Raw genomic sequence first — 8,956 nt, 5'->3', positions numbered from 1 at the left:
CAAAGGCTTTGGCATAGTCAATAAAGCAGAAATAGATGTTTTTTTGGAACTCTTTTGCTTTTTCCATGATCCAGCGGATGTTGGCAATTTGATCTCTGGTTTTCTGCCTTTTCTAAAACCAGCTTGAACATCAGGAAGTTCACGGTTCACCAACTGCTGAAGCCTGGCTTGGAGAATTTTGAGCATTACTTTCTAGCATGTGAGATGAGTGCAATTGTGCAGTAGTTTGAGCATTCTTTGGCATTGCCTTTCTTTGGGATTGGAATGAAAACACATTTTCCAGTCCTGTGGCCACTGCCGAGTTCTCCAAATTTGCTGGCGTATTGAGTGCAGCACTTTCACAGCATCATCTTTCAGGATTTGGAATAGCTCCACTGGAATTCCATCACCTCCACTAGCTTTGTTAGTAGTGATGCTTTCTAAGGCCCACTTGACTTCACATTCCAGGATGTCTGGCTGTAGGTCAGTGATCACATCATCATGATTATCTGGGTCTTGAAGGTCATTTTTGTACAGTTCGTCTGTGTATTCTTGTCACCTCTTCTTAATATCTTCTGCTTCTGTTATGTCCATACCATTTCTGTCCTTTTTCGAGCCCATCTTTGCATGAAATGTTCCCTTGGTATCTCTAATTTTCTTGAAGAGATCTCTAGTCTTTCCCATTCTGTTGTTTTCCTCTATTTCTTTGCATTGATCACTGAGGAAGGATTTCTTATCTCTTCTTGCAGTTCTTTGAAACTCTGCATTCAGATGCTTATATCTTTCCTTTTCTCCTTTGCTTTTCACTTCTCTTCTTTTCACAGCTATTTGTTAATTTATATCTAAATTAACCATCTTGAAAAGTAGACTAACTGTTTATAGAAACTACCCAATCAACATATCAAGTCAAGTAGGATCCTTACTAATTATATGCAATGCAGGCATGCTGAGTGCTAAGTCGCTTCATTGTGTTGAACTCAGTGTGACCCCTTGGATTGTAGCCTGCTAGCCTGGGTATTCTCCAGGCAAGAATACTGGAGAGGATTGCCATGCCCTCCTCCAGGGGAATCTTTCGAACCCAGGGATTGAACTTGTGTCTCCTATGTCACCTGCATTGGCAGGAGAGTTCTTACCACTAGCAACACCTGAAAAGCCCAATCACATGCCATGATCTTGGACAAATTCCCCAATATCTTATAAAATGTGTGAAACAGTAAGTTGTGCTGTAGGGAAGGGAATCTTACAAGGCTGGGTCAGCTAGAAGAGATGAGAAGCTTTGAGCTTTGATTCTGCTATGATGTCAGTGTGAGACCCCATTAAGGTCTGCCTTCAGGAAAGGACTCCTTTCCCCAGGGTGGGGAGTGAGTTCAACTTTCAGTACTCAGCAGCTGTGGAAATTGGAGACTGCATGAATTGAAGATGAGCTGGCTTACTGGAAAAGACCATGATACTGGGAAAGATTGAGGGCAGGAGAAGAGGGCAGCAGAGGATGAGATGGTTGAATGGCATCATCAACTCAATGGTCATGAGTTTGAGCAACCTCTGGGAGATAGTGAAGGACAGGGAAGCCAGACATTCTGCAGGTCATGGGGTTACAAAGAGTTGGACGCAAATTAGCAACTGAACCACAACAGCAATAAATTGTAGAGGCACCTTTGCCTGGTGTAGTATCCTTACTGCAACTGTTGACATCCAGTCACTAGAACAGGAGTGATCCGGGTGTCAGATAGTCACAGGAATTACCTGGGAGACCTTGGCAACTGTGAAATATTGCCACTCCCATCCACAGAGAGGGCAGAGCTTGGGTGCTGTTCCAACATCCAGATATAGATGTATACTTGGGTCCCCAGAGCTGGTTGTTTAGTCATTCCACAGTAAACAGTCTGGATCATTTTCAGATATTCCTTAGTGCAATACAGTTTTTTAATTGAAGCAGTATGTTTGTCCACTGAAAAAATTATAAACAAATAATCAAGCCAGACATAAATAAACACATAAAGAATTTCAGGTTCACAAATTTAATCATGGATAGGCAGATAGATTGACACATACATAGAAGTCTTTGTTGAAAACCTAAGAATGAAAAGGAAATGATAGTAAAAGTACAATAAATTTTTGGAATTATTTTAATAACAATAATCATTTTGCATATCTTTCCTTATGTGAATATGTGTGACTTAACTTGGATTGCATGGTACATTATTACATATATCATTTCTAAACTCCCTTTTCTAAAGGTATGGTTCTCCAAACATTTAGTTTGGTCTTCCCTTGATAGTGGGTGGAAACATAAGTTAAATGACATTTTTTTTTTAATGTAACTTCAGTGGGGAGAGGGGAGTAATAGCATTATATCAAAATAAGTGACCTGGGCTCTTCGGCTGTGGTCTTTATGGAAAGTTCTCACAGCATTTTTTGACCTTAAGCAGTAGGGATTTACGAGTCCTTGGTCTCTACTTGGCTACTCCATAAGGCACTTCCTTTCATGTCGAGTAGCAAATAGTAAACACAGCCTCAAAGGAAAGAAATAAAGCTTTATACTGTGACATACACATTGGATTTTTTTTTGCACTAAATATGCATAAAGAAGAGAATTATTATGCTTGGCATTATTTTCAAAACAGAAAACTCATATAATATCTATTGGGGTATTCTTTAGGCTTGTTCTAAAAGAAAATGCTCCTCTCTTTCTTTCTTTTTTTAAGTATTAACAAGGGAAATGATTTCTGACTGTCTTGTTACTATAGGAAACTGAATTTTCAGCAGGAGAGAAATAGGATTGCTTTCATTACTTTAATTGTATGACAGTTTTCCCAATGCAGAAAAGAATTGACTTCCAAGGCTTAAAAAGCACTCCTACAGAGCACTCCTGTGTAATGAAAACTCCTTGTCACATTGCAAATGCATATGATATTGTCCTACCTTTCAGAAAGGTGTGAAACTTTCTGCAGCTGTTTCACATAAAGTATTGTGATGCTGGGTAATTTAACTTTTGAGATATTTTATCCATAAAAAAAGTGTTTTTTGAGACAGAGTTATAGATAAGCCAACTGTATTCACTCATATTTACTGTTTGCTTTTGCGGAATGCAAAAATGATTTGCCCAACTGTGTAATGAATTTTATTCCAAGTTTTCCCTAAACTGTCTGCACTTACCTTTAATGGGATAGATGACTTATATAAAATCTGCCATTTATGTGCAACAAGGTAAAATGCTAGCAATGAAATTGGTCTGATTTTGCTACAAGGAAAATATTTAGTTGGGGGCAGGTATCTGTTGTATGTTTGTAACCTCACTTTTCTTTTTTAGGTGTTGTTTTTATTAACATGCAGTAGTAGTGAAAGGCTAAATTTTAAACATTCATCATCTAAGCATTGCATTTATTGATTTTCTTGTATAAAGCACTTTGCATACTTAGTGATATATCTAAAAAGCCAAGAAAAAGGAAAGGTTATAACTGTTCACTGATTATGAATCTCCCATGAGAGTTTAAAAAAACCCTGTAACAGTTCATTAATAGGAGAACACTCATTTAACATGCTTTATATTCATCATCTGTGGCTTAAAGAGATGAAGAATTTTGTGCATGCTAACACATTCATGCCTTTACTTACTTAAGAGCCTCCATGTCTATTTCATATTTATACACACACTGCCATTCTCAAACAAGGTAACTTTATTTTAGGTGACAATGATTTCCTGATATTTTAATTTTCCATAACATAGTTAGATACTGTGAGTAACTGTGTACCTTTTACTTTATTATATTGCCAGCTGAAGCAGTAACATAGCAATCTAAATGTGTAAACAAAAGCTTTTTTCTTGCAAATGGATTTACATGAATATATGACTAAGCTTCGTGAAAACAGATTCCCATTTAGCTTTGAAAATTCATTTAATTACTGTACATAATGGATCACAGTAGAATTAAGTTTAAGTATTGATTAGTGATTGATAGGTATTAGGGCTAAAAACTACAAAAAAGTTAGTTTCTACTAACAAAAAAGTTGTTAACTAGCTGCATCCAATATGATTATCATCTTTTAACACACTGTTAAAGAAAAAAAAATCAGTTTAATGTTCTCAAATCATGCAAAGTATACTTTTTGAGTGTATTTCTCAAATGTTACTTGGAATCTATATAAATAAGGTTAAACCATGGAAGTTCATATATTCTAAAGTTCACAAACTTAGGTTGACAATAGGAAACTAATGTTTATCAACGTAGTAGGAGTAGCTGAGAATGAAACATCCTCAGGTTGTAATTTTCGATCAGTCATATTTTCTTTGACTTGGGGCAAATGAACTTCCTTTATTTTGTCTCGACTTTATACTTTGTAAAATGGTAAAATACTTCTCTATTTCATATAGTTCTAGATTTTAGTATAGGCACTCTCAAGACAGAAATGCTGCCTAAATGGAAGAAATAGCACTCTTAATAAAAACCATAAATGCAATAAGCACACAACTGAAAAATAAAAGTCTAGTGCATTACTCAGAGAAGGCGATGGCCCCCACTCCAGTACTCTCGCCTGGAAAATCCCATGGATGGAGGAGCCTGGTGGGCTGTAGTCCATGGGGTTGCTGAGAGTCAGATGCGACTGAGCAACTTCACTTTCACTTTCAAGCACTGGAGAAGGAAATGGCAACCCACTCCAGTGTTCTCTCTTGAAGAATCCCAGGGACCGGGGAGCCTGGTGGGCTGCTATCTATGGGGTCACGCAGAGTCGGACACGACTAAAGCAACTTAGCAGCAGTAGTAGCAGTGCATTACTTGTGTGAAATGTGAAACCAAGCTAATTTAAATTCTGTCCATCTTTTCTATTGGACATTGCAACATGCATAAAAATGTCAAGGCACTAATTTACATTCTATACATTCTCTGAAAATGTCAGTGTCCAGTGCTATGCCACTTACCCAGCAGCTTCTTTTCCAGAAACTTCATTTCTCTGTAACAGAGTTAAATGTGAGAAAAGATGTGATCACCTAAAATAGCTCTTGTTAGGCCTATAGAGCTACGCTATTGTTTCTGTCTTTACTCAGAATCTTAATGACTAGAGATAGGTTATCATATCATTGTTTGCAGTCTTGGCTATTATATGCACAATCCATAGCAAGTAAGAAACAGTTGGGCACAAAGAGTTTGAGAATGATGACACCTGGGAAAGCTCAACTCAGGGATAGCAACAATGTTAATTTGACAGTCAGGTATCAAAAAATATGACAGAAAAGTTATGTAAAAAATTGAAGCTCAGGTTGACCCTGAAACTACAACAAATCAAAAAAAAAAAAGGGGGGGGGGAACCATCTTTGATGTCCTCTGATTACACTGTTTATTTATTTTTGTTGTTTTTTTTAAAATATAAATTTATTAATTTAATTGGAGGCTAATTACTTTATAATATTGTATTGGTTTGGCCATACATCAACCAGTCCATTCTAAAGGAGATCAGCCCTGGGATTTCTTTGGAAGGAATGATGCTAAAGCTGAAACTCCAGTACTTTGGCCACCTCATGCGAAGAGTTGACTCATTGGAAGAGACTCTGATGCTGGGAGGGATTGGGGGCAGGAGGAGAAGGGGATGACAGAGGATGAGATGCCTGGACGGCATGGCATCACTGACTCAATGGACGTGAGTCTGGGTGAACTCTGGGAGATGGTGATGGACAGGGAGTCCTGGCGTGCTGTGATTCATGGGGTCACAAAGAGTCGGACACGACTAAGTGACTGAACTGAACTGAACATGAATCCACCACGGGTGTACACGTGTTCCCTATCCTGAACCCCCACCCGCCTCTCTCCCCATCTCATCCCTCTGGGTCATCCCAGTGCACTAGCCCCGAGCATCCCATATCTTGCATGGAACCTGGACTAGCGATTTGTTTCACAGATGATATTATACATGTTTCAATGTCATTCTCCCAAATCATCACACCCTGGCCCTCTCCCACAGAGTCCAAAAGACTCTGTGTCTCTTTTGCTGTCTTGTATACAGGGTTATCGTTAGGATCTTTCTAAATTCCATATATATGCGTTCAATTCAGTTCAGTTCAATCGCTCAGTCATGTCCAACTCTTTGCGACCCCAAGAATCGCAGCACGCCAGGCCTCCCTGTCCATCACCAACTCCCGGAGTTCACTCAGATTCACGTCCATCGAGTCGGTGATGCCATCCAGCCATCTCATCCTCTATCATCCCCTTCTCCTCCTGCCCCCAGTCCCTCCCAGCATCAGAGTCTTTTCCAATGAGTCAACCCTTCGCATGAGGTGGCCAAAGTACTGGAGTTTCAACTTTAGCATCAGTACTTCCAAAGAAACCCCAGGGCTGATCTCCTTCAGAATGGACTGGTTGGATCTCTTTGCAGTCCAAGGGACTCTCAAGAGTCTTCTCCAACACCACATTCCAAAAGCATCAATTTTTCCACACTCAGCTTTCTTTACAATCCAACTCTCACATCCATACATGACCACAGGAAAAACCATACCCACTGTATTACTGTTTTCCTTTCTGGCTTACTTCACTCTGTATAATAGGCTCCAGTTTCATCCACCTCATTAGAACTGATTCAAATGTATTATTTTTAATGGCTGAGTAATACTCTATTGTGTATATGTACCACAGCTTTCTTATCCATTCGTCTGTTGATGGACATCTAGGTTGCTTCCATGTCCTGGCTGTTATAAACAGTGCTGTGATAAACATTGGGGTACACGTGTCTCTTTCCCATCTGGTTTCCTCAGTGTGTATGCCCAGCAGTGGGGTTGCTGGGTCATACACCATGACCAAGTGGGCTTTATCCCAGGGGTGCAATGATTTTTCGATATCCACCAATCAATCAATGTAATACACCACATTAACAAATTGAAAAATAAAAACCATATGATTATCTCAATAGATGCAGAGAAAGCCTCTGACAAAATTCAACACCCATTTATAATAAAAACTCTCCAGAAAGCAGGAATAGAAGGAACATACCTCAACATAATAAAAGCTATATATGACAAACCCACAGCAAACATTATCCTCAATGGTGAAAAATTGAAAATATTTGCCCTAAAGTCAGGAACAAGACAAGGGTGCCCACTTTCACCACTACTATCAAACACAGTTTTGGAAGTTTTGGCCACAGCAATCAGAGCAGAAAAAGAAATAAAAGGAATCCAAATTGGAAAAGAAGTAAACCTCTCATTGTTTGCAGATGACATGATTCTCTATACAGAAAACCCTAAAGACCCCACCAGAAAATTACTAGAGCTAATCAATGAATATAGTAAAGCTGCAGGATATAAAATCAACACACAGAAATCCCTTGCATTCCTATACACTAATGATGAGAAAACAGAAAGAGAAATTAAGGAAACAATTCCATTCACCATTGCAACGAAAAGAATAAAATACTTAGGAATATACCTACCTAAAGAAACAAAATAACTATATATAGAAAACTATAAAACACTGGTGAAAGAAATCAGAAAGGACACTAATATATTGAGAAATAAACCGTGTTCATGGATCGGAAGAATCAATATAATGAAAAATGAGAATACTACCCAAAGCAATCTATAGATTCAATGTAATCCCTATCAAGCTACCAACAGTATTCTTCACAGAGCTAGAACAAATAATTTCACAATTTGTATGGAAATACAAAAAACCTCGAATAGCCAAAGCAATCTGGAGAAAGAAGAATGGAACTGGAGGAATCAACCTGCCTGACTTCAGGCTCTACTACAAAGCCACAGTCATCAAGACAGTATGTTACTGGCACAAAGACAGAAATATAGATCAATGGAACAAAATAGAAAGCCCAGAGATAAATCCACACACATATGGACACCTTATCTTTGACAAAGGAGGCAAGAATATGCAATGGAGAAAAGACAATCTCTTTAACAAGTGGTGCTGGGAAAACTGGTCAACCACTTGTAAAAGGATGAAACCAGAACACTTTCTAATGCCATACACAAAAATAAACTCAAAATGAATTAAATATCTAACTGTAAGACCAGAAACTACAAAACTCCTAGTGGAGAACATAGGCAGAACACTCTCTGACATAAACCACAGCAGGATCCTCTATGACCCACCTCCCAGAATATTGGAAATAAAAGCAAAAATAAATAAATGGGACCTAATTAAGATTAAAAGCTTCTGCACAAAAAAGGAAACTATAAACAAAGTGAAAGACAGCCTTCAGAATGGGAGAAAATATTAGCAAATGAAGTAACTGACAAAGAATTAATCTCAAAAATATACAAGCAACTTCTGCAGCTCAATTCCAGAAAAATAAATGACCCAATCAAAAAATGAGCCAAAGACCTAAACAGACATTTATCCAAAGAAGACATTCAGATAGCTAACAAACACATGAAAAGATGCTCAACACCACTCATTATTCAGAAAAATGTAAATCAAACCTACAGTGAGGTACCATTTCACGCCAGTCAGAATGGCTGCTATCACAAAGTCTACAAGCAGTAAATGCTGGAGAGGGTGTGGAGAAAAGGGAATGCTTTTACACTGTTGGTGGGAATGCAAACTAATACAACCACTATAGAGAACAGTGTGGAGATTCCTTAAAAAACTGGAAATAGAACTGATTACACTGTTTATAATCCATTTTTTAAAATGACATCATAGAACTGTAGTAGATAAACCAGGGAATGAGGTGAGAGATTATCTGAGACTATAAATCCTTATTTTGTAGATGAAAAACTGAAGCAGTAGGAGTCATATAATTTACCTAAGGTTATGAATAAAGATTAAAAATTAATAAAAATTTACTTGTCATGGTAAACTTTAGTTATTTATAAAGTTCTGTATGGAAGCACAAGCTGGAATCAAAATTGCTGGGAGAAATATCAATAACCTCAGATATGCAGATGACACCACCCTTATGGCAGAAAGTGAAGAGGAACTCAAAAGCCTCTTGATGAAAGTGAAAGTGGAGAGTGAAAAAGTTGACTTAAAGCTCA

This window comes from Bison bison, unplaced genomic scaffold, assembly GCF_000754665.1.
Source record: "Bison bison bison isolate TAMUID 2011002044 unplaced genomic scaffold, Bison_UMD1.0 scf7180017864481, whole genome shotgun sequence".
NCBI lineage: Eukaryota > Metazoa > Chordata > Mammalia > Artiodactyla > Bovidae > Bison > Bison bison.
This window is presented reverse-complemented; position numbering follows the sequence as displayed.